Here is a 14,314-nt window from a genome sequence, read left to right as displayed (position 1 = left end):
TCTGAAGGCATCCTGGCACAGGCAGGAGTAAGAAGCTCAAAGCAAAGCTGGTGGCAGCATCCCCCACCAGACCAACCAATGCAGGAGGCTGGAGAGATGTGGGACTAGCAGGGACAGGGATGGACAAGCAGTAAAAGGAGATGGCAGAAGGACAGACCAAAAAGGACTGGGAAGAGGAAGGCTATAACATGCCCCCAGGCAGCCACCCTCGGCCGAGGGAAGCAGAGAGGAGCTGAAGATATTCACCACTGGGTCCAGCTCATCCCAGCCCACTCATGGTTTGGGGAGAGCAGAGGAGCTCAGTTTTGGGTACCCACCAGCTCATCCCCAGGTGCTGGTCAAGCTCTGAGCCAACCTGATTGTGGCAGACACGCGTTACACGAGGCTTGTCCCCCAGGCCACAGCAGGGTTAAAATCCCCTGTAGATCAGCAGAGGTTGCAGGACAAGCACTTGAAAGGTGAATTAATGGGCTGTGCCAATGCCCAGCCCCTGGAGACAGCCATCGCTTGGCTAACCCTCCGCGCCCCAGCACGCCAACCGTGACCCTGGTTAATAATTGCAAAGACCAGCACAGAGCACCACCAACGAAGCACTCCTGAGCTCCCTCAGCTGCCCCGAAAAAAACTTGCTGGCCACAGGAACCTTCTCCAGGGCGCCCTGGGGTTTATATATGGCAGCCCGAACCGGGATGGAGTAGCACAAGGACGTGGGGCTGGTCTCACCTCGCAAGGTCTACGTTCAAGCATGGCACTGCTCACACAGAGCAGGTTTTCAGGCATCGGAGAAACACAGCGTAGGAAGAGCGGAGTCGCGCGTGCAGAATTAAGCCACCTCCATCTACTGCCATCTGGCCATGTGGCCCTTGCTTATCCCAAGAGGGCTCTCACCCCACACGTGCATCGCATTGAGCACAGACCACTCACCCCATGAGGTTACAGGAGTGCTGTGCCCTTCCCAGCATCCGTTTTGGTCACCATTGGTTAAAAAAAAAAAAAAAAAAAGAGAGAGAGAGAGAAAAAAAAAGGATGCTATCTTTGCAGGAGTGGACTGAACATGTATTTCTATTATTTATTCAGGGCTTCTAATTGAATGTCTGGACCAGCTTCTTTTAAATCTGGTCACACTGACTCCACTGGAAGCCATCAATACACCCACTCTCCTTTTCTTGCCAGCTGGGTAAAAACATTATGGTCTAAAGTCAGACCTGTACCTCTGTGACGTGGGTGGCTAGAGGGAAGGACAGAAGAGTCACAGGGCATTGCCCGAGGTAGCCTAGAGAGCCTTTTTCTTGGGCATTATGGGTCACAGAGACGGTCCGTTAAGACATTTGGGTAACCGGAAAATTCATTCAGAACACTTGTCATTAGCACGGACAAAATGCAGCGCGCCTCCATGCAAATGCTCTGCCTTCAATAGCTTCTGCAGCCTCTGGGATAATTAAAGCAATTGAACTTCAAAAGATGCGGAGACGTGTGCCCGAGGAGCAGAAGAGATAACGGGGCTGCAGCTGCTCTGTCGGAGACTGCGTCGAGGCAGCTGGGTCCTACGAGATCGTCCCTCCCAGACTAGCTGTGCTGTTTGCTCCTCTGGCTGATCCAAGCATCCCTTGGATGCAGCTTCAGCCCAGATCATGTCCTAACACCGTGACCACCCCCAGGGCTACGGGTTGCTGCTTCTCTCCCTCACCTTCACCCTTTGGCGCAGACAGAGCCCAAAACTCTGTCCCCTTGGAGGCCTAGAGGTACAACCAAGTCCTTCAGGTCTCCTCTTGAGGGACTCCTGGCCATACCAGAAACGTGTCCCTTGACCTGTTCCAGTTCAAGCTGAGTGGGATCCAAACATCACCTGGAATTTCAGACAAGGACTTCCCAATGTCCCTGATGATGGGCTCCACACCCCAAGCTTTGCCCCAACCCTGGCTCCAAGCCAGGACTCAAACCTCTGCCAAGGCAACATCTCCCGGCTTTGCCTAATGAACAGGTTTAATAGTTTCTCTTTGCCTAACCTAGACCCAAATAAAAGCACCGAGTCACTCTGCTCCTTGCCCTCCCCCAGCCTGCGTCCTCCATTTTCAGTTTTCCCCTTTGAACAGCTCTTAACCCCCTTACCAGCCCCTTCCTGAGCCCCATGTCCTATAAATCCAACAGCCACAACAGCAAATATCCAGACCACACCTGGGGACCGTCTGACTTCACAAGAGCATTCCCCTTGTCTGCAAAACCTTCAGTCTGGGCCAGCAAGGTCTGCCTTAGATTGAGTTGCATTATTTTCTTATTTTACCTCCATTTTCCTCCTTGTTTTTAATAAGCTTTTCTTTCTGTGACTCTTCTAATTCCTCCTTGTTTTTAATAAGCTTTTCTTTCTGTGACTCTTCTAAAGCATCACAAGTACAAAAGTCATATTTAACGGCCTGGAGGAACTCAAGTTGTTAGAGCTTTTGAAGAGGGAAGCCTCTCTCAGGTAGATTGGACCACCTCAAATTTGTGAGGTTTATTAGAAATCTTTATTACCGGATCTACCCGGCTCTTGCAAGCTGAAATGTCTGAACGTAAGCTCCCGCTATCCCAGTTTGAGCTCTCCAAGTTGTGTTTCTGCCTTGGATGCTGCAACTCCCCCAAACTCCCAGTCAACTTTTCCCCCCCTTATTCCTTCATTTCAGCAGCGCTGCTCTTCATTAATATAGAGGCAAGAGTTTGCCATACTGCCCTCAGAGCTGAAAGGCAGGGACTAGACACCAGCCTCACGATGCTGAGAACCACAGGTGACCTCCATTCAGCCTCATCACCCTATCAAGCACCTCCCCTATCAAGTTAGAGGAGATTGGATGGACACCTCCCATGGGCCACAGCTGGTCCATGACCTACAGCTGGATGGTCAAAGCCAACCAGCACCAGCTGCTGCTAAGCACCATGGCTGACACACATCACAGTACTGCAATGTTTGCTGAGGTGGGGATGGATTGTCTCCTGCCGTGGAGATGCTTTCAGTTCTTTGTACATAGCAGAAATTACTCAGGGAGGGACTGATCCATTTCACAAGGGACAGTGACCTCCAGAAAGCACAGGAGGTCTCCATGCACCAACACAACACGAACTTTGGTAGGGGGTCACGCTCTGGTGCAGGACCCATCTTTGTTTGCTTTTGCTTCCCAGCACTTTTATAACGGAATCAGCCGTCAGGATGTGATGCATCCCCATGTCATCCTGCTCCATGCGGTCCAGAGGGCAAGGTGGGACCTCAGCATCACATGGTTCTCTGGGGCCCTTCCTGCGGTAACCCAGAAGAAGACCTTGCCCTTTGCTAGCCCTTCCTTAGCACCCCAAGCTGTGCCCTTGGGCAGCTCAAACTCCCCAGGTCAAACCAACCCATCACCAAACCACAAACATGAACAGTGAGACCAAAACCCTCCTCCTCCTGCTGCAATTCCAACCTCATGTTTGGGGGCAAAATCCAAAATCCCTGCTCCTCTGAGAACATCCACTGCCCTGTGGCACTCGCCCTCCTAAGGGACATCTCCCAGAGGCCGGGATTACAGGCAGCAGCACTGGGAAAGACCCTACACAGCATAAAAAGCAGCCATCCACCCAGGTCAAAAGATTTCTTCCAGGCGGGGTTGTTCAGCCTGGAAAAGAGAAGGCTCCAGGGAGACCTTCTTGTGGCCTTTCAGTACTTAAAGGGGGCCTACAGGAAAGATGGGGACAAACTTTTTAGTGGGGCCTGATGTGATAGGACAAGGAGTAATGGTTTTAAGCTAAGAGAGGGGAGATTTAGACTAGATCTAAGGAAGAAATTCTTTACTGTGAGGGCGGTGAGACACTGTAAGAGGTTGCCCAGAGAGGTGGGAGACGCCCCATCCCTGGAAACATTCCAGGCCAGGTTGGACCGGGCTCTGAGCAACCTGATCTAGATGAAGATGTCCCTGCTCATTGCAGGGGAGGTTGGACTAGATGGCCTTTTAACGTCCCTTCCAACCCAAACCGTTCTGTGATTCTATGATTTCTCCTCTTTTGAAGACCTCTTGCTTTGCTGCAGCCCAGTATGACTGGTCCTTGCTTCTGCTGTTGGGCACAGCAGCAGGATCCATCACCCCTGCTCCAACCCGGCAAAGATATCTGCCACCACTCTGGTGTCTGTCCAGAAGCTCTGCCCACAATCGGCACCGGCTTGTCTGCAGGAGGTGGCTCAGGGCATGTTATTACCGCTCAGTTAATGGCAAGCAGGAGAGCACGGGCTCAGCAAAGGGCTCTGGGATGGGGATTAAGCCCCTGCCTCCCCTCCCAGCAGGTATCCCACTGGAAATCCTTGCTCCGTATCTCTTCAGATACCATGCTGCAGCAGCCCTGGGCTGGAGCAGCGAGTCACAGGGAATGTACGAGATGTGACACGGGGAAGAGTTTTCACTTCCCCACATGGGACAGAAACCTGCTGCAGCCCTGGCCACGTCCCCGCGTTAGACACACTAAATCACTGCTCTCCTGCTCCTCCTGCATGAAGACCTGCCAGGCAGCTGAAGGCAAGACTTGGCCAGGCAAGCAGCCAACGGACGCCATCCCCATCCAACGCCCACGCAGCAGCAGCAGCGGGTGGCCTGGCTCCTTGCAAAAGCTGAGTTTGCAGCTGCATCTTTTACCAATGCAAGACTTCCCTTTGCTCGGCAGAGAAATTGCCGCCCGTCCGCCCTTAATCATCCCGGGAGCAAATCCTTACAGTCTTTACGCATGCTCAGACAACTGGTAGGACCAGCTCGGCAAGGCTTCGGGAGCAGCAAGCCTGCAAATACTTTGTGGGAAGCGCTTGCTTACCGGGGTGTGGCTTGCAAAAAAATAAACCAAACCAGCCCCAAACCCTGAGCAATAAACAGGCGTGCTTCCTTCTGCTCTAGACAAGGACTGGGGGCAACGGTGGACCAGCTCAGGATGGGCTGGGAAGGGATGGAGTCAACCATCCTGCATCCTGCACCAAGGAGCCAAGGGACCTCCAAGAAGTAGAAACGCAATGAAAGCTGGGATGGAGGGTGCCCACTGCAAGGGAGGGATGTATCTTCTCATCTGGGGAATTCACTGTATGAATTAACTGGAGATATAACAAAAAAAACCCAACCCAACCTGGCAATAACAACAAAAACACAGTGGAGGGTAAAGCGTCTTGGTTTAAGCGAAGGCCAGGCAGGAGCCGAGCTGGAGCCTTGCCCTTTTCACCCGGCGATGGGAGAGACTTTCTGCCTGTCATGTTGTAACTCCGTAGAAAGGAATATTACGTCTCCCTTTCCCCGACGGTAAAAGCGTAGCCCTGCCCTGGGCTGCCGCCGTCTTGTTTGATTAGTTATGGCCAGATGACAGGATAAACCTTGAAGGAATAAACCAGGGCTGCAGCCTCCCTCATCTAAGGATGAGCTGCAGCCAGCCAAGGAGACAATTTGCCTGACAAGCTGAGGAGGTCCATGGTGGGGAGAAGAAGACCTCTCCCATGCGTCATTTCAGAGCTCCCCATTAAGGTTTCCAGCCTCCCAACGTGGGGCAGGGCTGAGGTGGTCGGGATGCTTTGCAGTCCCCACTCCCCTTAACCTACGCTCATGACCGACCGGAATCGCAGGAGGCGGGAGGGCAGAGATGATGCTCAGATAGACGGTGGAAGGACCAAAACCGGTCATTTTTGCACAAGGGCAAACCAAGGGGGCAGGGAGCGCTTTTCTGGGACGGAAGAGTATTTTAAGGTAAAATGCATCAAAGTGTTATTGAATTGGGACATACCCCCTAGAGCACATGAAAGCTGCCCACGGGATGCACGAGCCCGCGGGGGGGTGAGGTGAGGACCTCAGTCCAGCCCCCCTCTGAAGGGCTGGATCAGGCCCAAAGGAGCCGGTTCTCGGACCTACGTGCTGCAAACCCCGCGGGCTCCCGGCACGGCTTTGCAGGGGTATCGTCTGTCACGGCTCCAGCGCGGGAGCATCCCCAAAGCATGAAGATCAGCAATATTGGCTGAAAACTAATGCGTCCTGCAGAAAGGCCAAAGCTTTGGGAGCCTCCCCCTTGCCCCAGAGTACGTAGGAGAAAGGATTTTTTTTTTCCCAGAGGGGGCGAAAAGCTCAATGGCAACCGTTCCTATTGCCACCGTGACCTCAAGAAGTTACCCCTGTATAGAGGGACCAGCATGGGGGTCTCTCCTACAGCCTAAGCCAATTGAACGGGAATAACCCATGGATGAAAAGGCTCCATGGTGTGAAAGGGAGAGCTGAGAGCAGGGGGAAGGGTTAATGTTGCAGCGAGAAAGATGCTCGACTGGTAGAAAAAAAAGCAGCCCCCACGAAGCCAACGGGTCTGTGTCCGTTTTCTGCAGCGCCCAGAGCCTGGTTCTTTCTCCCTGGCTAATGAACTGGAAGTGAGCAGAGCCGGAGTCATCGCCGCACCTCATTCCCCATCCGCAACGCTGCCCGCGGGGCCGGGAGATGGAGGAGCACCACCTGGCCCAAAGCGGGTCAACGCAAGCCCGTCGTTGAGCCTTTGTGCTCCACAAGCAGCTCAGGAGAGCGGGTGAAGGCTCAGGCATGAAGATATCGGCAAATGAACAGTACCCGAACGTGCCCCATGGCACCACAGCATGATGGACACCTCTCTACGGGCTGAAACCCTCCTGCAGGCAGGGAGGAGGCTTCACCTCTGGATATCTGCAGAGGAAGGAGTTGACACCTCCAGAGACTAGTGAGGAGGAGGAGGAAGAAGGAGAGTGCCTGATCCCAGCCTTCAGGACACAGCTGCATCCTGCTCATTCTCCCCGTATTAACCTGCTGCTGCCCTGCTTGGAGGAAGCGTTAGGAGAGGGGTCTTGGCACCTCTGGACCGGCCAAAATTATCTGGTAAACGAATGCAGAAGCGTGAGCAGATTTAGAGGATGCACCCATTCTTAGTATCATCATACCCCGGCACAAACGCTGGCTAAATCTCCTCTTGGGATCCGATCCAAAGCCTTCTTAAAGCATCGTCGCTTTGTTATTAATCTGTACAGCGACCAGGGAAGGGAAAGCTGGATTTTTGATTATTTTTTTTTTATTTTTTTTTTTCCCACGAGGCACAATCAGAGAGAAAAATTAGCTCGGCGACATGGCTGGGCTTCATCTGCTTCATGCCTGCCCTGGTGGAGAGACCCACCGTTCTGAAAGGAGATACCGGGACGGGGTGTCTGGACCAGAGAGTCCTGGCCTCCTACCTCGACAAGCCCCAAATCCTCTTTACATCACAGCCAGGAGCCTTAGGAGAGAGGTGATGTGCCCTGATTCACACTCTCCTACCCTCCTCCGACGGGAGAGGGTTGCAGAGCTTCTAGATAAGCCTCCCAAGGTCCACTGAATGAATCTGTCCCCCCACCGACGCTGTCCTAGTCCTCCAGTTTACGTAGCTCTTCTGCCTCCCTGGTGCTCACCCCTCGGGTGTATTTGTAGGCAGCGAGCGCATCCCCTCTCCGCCTTTGTTTCCCTGGGCTTTTATAGCCTCTGGTATAATGGCTCTCCATCCCTCTCCTCAGCCTCAAAGCCCTCTTCTCCTGCACCTGCTCCAGGCTTGAGTTAATCCCTCTCAAGCACCAGATCTCACAGCCCCCTCCTTCCACGTTAACTCTTCCGTACCCTTGGCCCACCAACACCCTGGTTCCCCTCCCAGAGGCACCCACCACCAAAACAGCCCCCAACCCTCAGTCTCGGCCGTTCCAACACGATTCAAGCTCCAAACATAGCACAAAGCCCAGCCGTAGAGCACCCCACTGTATGGCCCGATACACACACACACACACGTATATATATATATATGGCCTTGGGGACATCCCCACACCCTGCAACTCATCCTCGAGGTCAGCCGGCTCCCTCTGGCTGAGCATCTTCTCCGCCCCGTACGGATGGTGCCTCTCAGCTCGGTTTTGCAGGCAAATCTTGGCATGAAACCGGAGAATGAGCTCAGACCTTCCCTTAATTTAAGCAGATTTAAGCTCTCCTGCATGGCACTGATGTGTCCGCTGGTGCCCTTTGCCACCGCCCCTAGCCCCCGGCAGAAGTCTTCTCCAGCGACATACTCCCACATGCATTCAACGTTTAAAGCCCCCAGAGAAAGTCCTTATCAAGCCCAGAGAAAGGAGACCTGTAGCATCTTCTTTGCCTAAAAAATGAGATCAAAGCCACAGGTGGGTCCCACACAGCCCCCTTTGGTACCAGTCCTGGCTTTCCACCTCCCTCCGTCCTCGGGGCTTGAGGATGCCCACGGGATTTCTCCACGGGCATCCATCACGGGCTGAAAGATCTCCCTTGAACAGACAACTCAGCGGGGGGGACAGCAGCCAAGCAGGGATTTTGCTGGGCTCGTGGCCACGTCCAGGCCCCACCCAAGTCGTTTCTTGCCAGAACGGGCTAGGACAAGGGGCTGGTGGCAGAGAGCAGGGTTGGACTCGACTCTGCCACGAACCTCCCCGAGTGCTTTGGTCATGTCACTTTGTCCCTTTTTTACGTGTCACCGCTTTGAGACAGGATTATCGCTTGCGTGTTAATCAGAGTGTCCCTAGGATGTGAGAAAGGGGCTGGATTTCTCCTCGGAGCCGGGCCTGCTGCAGCAAGGCCCACTGCCTTCCTCAAAACCTGCTCTGCCTTTCGCTAACGCCTTGGTGCCTCAACTCTGCCGCCAACGAGAAAGTTTTTCCCAACCAGTTCTGGCACCTGGCTCCTGGCAAGCACCAGCTGCTGAGCAAGCCAGTCCCCACACACGCAGCAGCGTTTGTACACAGGAACCCATCGCGGGGGGTGTGTGGCGTGGATTTAGACCTCACATCCAGCTGCCAAGGGTGGAGGGACTCTCAAAGAGCATCCATCAGCTCCTCTGGGCTTTTACAACCCTGCTGCCTGGCTCGCGGGCTGGAGCTGAGCCCCGGGCGATGCACGTTAAAGAATTACTGAAATAAGTAAGAGGCAGCCGATATTCCCGGGAAGGGCGAGGGAGAAATAAATCACACCAGGACAGATGTGCCTGTAGCAAGATGTTGCACCGAGCAGGAGCCAAGTGGTGAGCACCTGGATGGGGCGCTGCCCCTCCACCCATGCCTGACTCCTGCTTTTCTCCCTCCCCGGTTCTTGCAGCCCCAAGGGTGCTCCCAACAGGTGACACCTCCTCCGTAAGCTCATCCCTCTCCAATTCACTGCTACCCCGCGCAGCGTGGCCAGCCAGGCTCTCCGCACCCGCCCCGGGCTACCCACGACCCATGTGCTGAGCTGCGGGGTGGGAGATGGAGCTGCAGGGATCCTGTGTTGCCCTCACCCCAGTATAACACCAGTTCAGCACACCCGGACACCAGGCTGAGCTTTGGGAGGAGGATCCCAGCCCCATAGGATGTGAGAGTGGATGGAGACAGAAGGCACCCCAGGGAAAGTCTGCAGCACGGTCCTTGCTGGATGCAGCAAGAAAAGCAGCCGAGGACTGAAGAGCATCCTCCGCTCCCCGCCGTGCCGGCTGCCCTGCTTTCCTCTCCATTTGCCACGTCTGCCCCCGCTCCCCACCAAGCTCACGGCCGATGCAGCATCCAGGCGGAAACGTAACGATAATTAGTAATAAATAATCAGTAATAAATCCACGCATCGCAGGCGGGTGGATCTGCAGGGCCGGGCGAGCAGCCTGGGCTCACCTGGCAGCTACCGGAGCGGGAGGCGAGGGACAGGGGACCAGAGCCACTTCTGATGGGACACCCTCCGCTAGAAAGTGCCAGCCTGTTTCTCGGGTCCAAAATAACATTTTTCAGGGCAGGAAGAAAGGGATGGTGCCTCCCACCTCTGGGAATATGGGAAATCCGGATTCATGTCCCTGCCTGGAAACCCGAAAAGCCATCAGTCTCCTGCGCTCCAGCAGCAGCTTGGCCTGCCCCGAGGGCAGGAGCTCCCTCTCACCTCAACTTTCCATGCAACTTACTAAAAGCCCTTGGGTTTGTCCCAAAAAAATGGAACAAAGAACAATACCGAAACCTCTGATTATTTTTTCTTTTTTTTTTCCCCCAGCGCAGAAATCCTGCTCTCCAGCCAGCGCCGAGGCCTCGCCGCTGAAAGTTTCTGCCCAGCTTGGCTCCGCCAGCAGAAACCAGCCGGCCTGGGAGCCGCTGCGGGGGTTTGACCCATGCGGGGTGCCGCTTCCAGCTGCAGCAGCCCCCAAGCCGCCCCCGCGTCCAGCATCCCCCCAAAACTAGACCTCACGCCAAGGCGAAGGGCAGCAACGTGCTCCACACAAGGCAGCGCAGGCGAGGAGGTGGGTGCCTGCTTTTGGCTTTTTTTTTTTTTTTTTTGCCCCCCCCCCCAAAAAAAAAAAAACCAACCACCTTACACACGTGGAAACACCCCGATTCCCAAAGCCACAGGTGCCCTGAGCATCCCCCGAGGGGGAGGCTGGACCCCGGGCTCCGGGAGCTGCCTCCCTCGCCGAGGGACCAGCAGCGGCGTGGGGTGGGGGGGGGAGGTAATGGGGGGGATGCAGGGACAAACCTCCCCCCTCGCCATCCCCGGGGCCGGGGGCTCGCCTTACCTGCCCCTTCCCGCTTGCTGTCGCCCGATGCCGGTGGCCGGTGCCGCCGCTCCGGGCGAGCCGCTGCCCGCAGCGCTTCGCCTTCCCCCCGCCCCCGACTCCCGCCCCCCGGCAAAGCACCGCCCCGACGGGGCGGGCAGCGGCCGCCGCCGCCGCGCCTGCGCTGGGACCGCAGCGGGGACCGCCAGCGGGAACGGGGACCGCCACCGGGAATCGGCGGCTCCACACCGCTGGGAGCTGAGGGGGGTGGGTGGTGTCACCGGGAATCGGGATCGGGATCGGGATCGGGATGGGGACCGGTGCCGGAGCGGCAGCGGCTGGTGCTGGTTCCCGGACCCGCTCCCGGGACTGGGGACCGGTCTGGTGGACTGGGAACCCGGCTGGGAACTGGGATTTGGGATTGGCGTTGCCCACGTACCAGGATCTGGGATCATCTGGGAAATCCCCCTCATCAGCGGGATGAGGGGCTGGCGCTACCCAGGTGGGGAACTGGGAGGGGGAACTACTGGGGATGACCAGGCACCGGCACCACCAGCTTGGTGCTGGGAACTGGGACCAGTGCCTGGATCACCTGGGCACTGGCGGCGGCCACCAGCACCTCTCAGGCACTGGCACTTTGACCAGCACTGTGACCAGCGTTGTGCTGGCATTGGATACTGGGACAAGGTCCCACTGGCTCTGCCTGGGCACCAGGACTGGGAACTGGGAGAACCGGAGGACCACCTGGGCACTGGATACTGGGACAAGGTCCCACTGGCTCTGCCTGGGCACCAGGACTGGGAACTGGGAGAACTGGAGCACCATGCACCAGCACCAGCGGGGCACTGCACAGCAGGGCCACCCAGGCTCCAGGCAGCCGGGGTGCACTAGGACATCACCCATGGAGGGTGCAGGGGAGAGTCACCGTGGGTGGCAGGATTTGGGTGCAAAGGGGACATCCCCCAGTGGGGAATGATGTGGGGCAGGATGGCTGGGATTGAAGGAGACGTATTTTTCCAGCCCAAGACCAAAGTAATTCCCTGATTCTGTTTCGCAAGAGGGAAACTGAGGCACTGGGGAGGGACTTGAAAGGCTGGGGTGGTGCTTGGCCACCCTGCACATCCATGGAGGTGGACACGCAATGGGTGACGGGGCCAAGGTGGCCGGACTGTATGTGCCCCCACGGTGGAAAAGGTATATTCCCAGCCCACAAATAGACATCCAAGAGGGGAAAAATAAACATGAGTCACCCAAAAGTGCATCCCCGATGATGGGAAGGAGCCCGTGGGATTTTACAGACCCTGTATCATGGTCAGCTCTGATCTGATGCTCTGACTCGACATGCGAGATTTACTGGCAGTATTCAGCGTTTGTCATAAATTACACCAGAAATAGATGGCAAGGGAAGAACAATTAAAGAAAATGGTTGTAAATGACGGGAATAAACTTCTCACATTCAAAACTATAAATGATCAGACTCTTTTAGACAACAGAAAACCAAGGCTAAGGGTGAGCTGCTGCCTGCCAGCGACAGAGTGAAAGCTTAAGGACATCTGCTTGCCACATGCGCGGTAATGCAGTGAAATTTCGGTGATAAAATTAGAAAGGAGGCCGTGCCTGGAGCCGCGTTGACCTGGCACGAGCTCCTGGTCCCACCGAGGTGTCACCTGCAGCCGTACGTGGCCACCACGGATGACGTGGGCGATTCGCCTCCTCTAGGGCCAGCCATTTCCTCGAGTTTCTTGTTATCTGAAACCCTTCTGGACTTTGCATATTCAGGTTCTTGGCGTTTTACTGATAATTTTGTGATAATTTCATTGCTTATTCAATTCATGCAATATTTGCGCTACGATTATTTTAATTCGCGTATTAGTTGAAGGAATCAGAAAGCCAAAAATCTGCAGTTCCACGAATGCTTTCTTTGGCAGCAAAAGCCTTTTTCTAATGTTTTCCTTCTCTGTGCTTGTTTTCCCCCTTTCCCCCATGGATCTCCAGGATGCTGGGATCGGGTTGTGCTCCGAACCAGGTCAGCGTGAGGGTCCCGTTTCACGCACCCCTTTTCTCTCCCCTCATCAAAAATCGCCAAGGAAAAAAACCCCTAAAACCCTGTGGGTTTTAGGACCCTGTATTTAGGATCTCATTTTAGATCCGGAGCCTGGAGCGCAGCGCTGAACCATCACCCTGACCGCGGTGGGAAACTTCAGCAGCAAAGGGCAAAGACCCCCCCAAAAAAAAGGGGGGAAAAAAAGACAATAGCTCAGTTTCTGAATGTTTGTAAAGGGGAAGAGGAAATCCTTACGGCAGGTCTCCAACCCCAAGCCCAAAATCATCAGTAATGGCCCTAAAACCAGCTACGAGGGATGGGATGGGACGTGATGGGATGGGATGCGATGGCTGCTGCTCCCTGGGAAGGCAGGGAGACCATAGAGCCTATTTTGATTTGAGACGTGTTTAAATGGGGAAACATTCCATCCCTGTTAATTAATTCGTGTCGTCATCCATCACTCCTCCCACCAGCACAGACACCTCCTGCCCCGTTAGCCGTTGTGGGCTTGCTTTAACAGCGATGGAGGTAAATAGGTAAATGCCTATTTTGCCTATAAAATGCCTGTTTTTACCTGTTTGACCCCAAAGCTGCTAAGGGGGAGCACCTCGCTGCTGGGGACGTGGGGGCCAGGGGGGAGTTTGTCATCCACGGGGGTGACGGGTGATGCTGCGATGGGGATGAAGGGGGGGAAAAGAGGCAGGAAAAAGCGAAAAAAACCAAGGAAAAACGGGCTCACCCTTGAGACGAATCAGCAGCGGGAACGTGGTTTTTATTTTGTTAACGGGCTGGAAAGCATTAGGGAAAAGCTCCTCCGCCGAACTAAGGCAGCGAGCGGGTCCCCAGCCGCCCCCGTCTCCCCGCAGGGACGTGGAGCCCCAGCCCGCTCTCCTCGCAGGCCCAGACCTGGCCGATTAACTTAGTTGCATTTTCGATTTCAGCCTCAGCGGGGGGGAAGGAAAATTATGTAAATCGGATTTATAACGACGCTCCGTTGCTCCTCCAGCGTGATGCAGACGAGGCGGCGGCGGCGGCGGCGACGACGGGGGTGACGCGGGGGGTTGTGCGGGGGGGAAGGGAGAAAGAGCGACGCTTTAAAACCGGACCCCGAAAATAAGTAGGAATAAGGCAAAAGGCAAGGTGGAGGTGGGAAATTGCAGGCGGTGATTCCTCCAATACATGGGATTTCATTATTCCTCCGGGGATTTCAAAGAAGATGGCTTAGCGAGCTTTTCCTCCCTCCCGGGAATAATGTATTCTTCTTGCTCATGCAGGGGACCCTCAAGGTGAGGTTTGGTCCTGGGGTGCTTCCAGATGAGGGTCTGCCTGCCCGGGGTGCTGGGAGGTGGAGAACTGCCCACTCCTGCCACCCTCACTCCTGCGAGGCCAGCTCTCCCCCTCCGAGGGCATGTTTGGGGGAAAAAAGTGGGAAGATGACTGCAGGTGGGCAGCTGGTGCCTGTATCCTCATCTTCGTGCCCTGGAGATGCAGGGAGCAACCTCTGATGGCCTCATCCCGCCCGGCAAGAGCGATTTGAGCCCTGTTGATCCCATCAGGTTGCAGTCTTCTGCTCCTCTTTGAAGATATCAAGAAACGAGCCAAGGACGATTCCTCCAGTCGTCCATCCGCACTTGGATTAAACCTCATTTTTCCGGATTCTACAAAGTTGTTTGCCCCGGTGGCAGCCTCTGGAATAACAGTAATGTATTCGCTCCTTTCCCTCTCCACATGATTGCGGCATAATCTCCTCCTCAC

General features: G+C 55.2%; 1 protein-coding gene across 3 annotated transcripts in view; it reads right to left on the bottom strand.

The window, feature by feature from the left end:
* The window catches only part of CAPN5 (calpain 5), a 64,841-nt gene extending 51,412 nt beyond the window's left edge, over positions 1 to 13,429 (bottom strand). Inside the window, exon 1 of one of the 3 annotated variants that reach the window (XM_074572325.1) lies at positions 13,299 to 13,429. The gene's annotated coding sequence lies outside the window, so the exon portion shown is untranslated. Of the gene's footprint in view, positions 1 to 924; positions 1,166 to 10,536; positions 10,628 to 13,298 lie in introns of those variants that run through there. The other 2 variants (XM_074572324.1, XM_074572326.1) reach the window with 2 other exon arrangements.
* Positions 13,430 to 14,314: the final 885 nt, after the last annotated feature.

This window comes from Larus michahellis, chromosome 1, assembly GCF_964199755.1.
Source record: "Larus michahellis chromosome 1, bLarMic1.1, whole genome shotgun sequence".
NCBI lineage: Eukaryota > Metazoa > Chordata > Aves > Charadriiformes > Laridae > Larus > Larus michahellis.
This window is presented reverse-complemented; position numbering and strand designations above follow the sequence as displayed.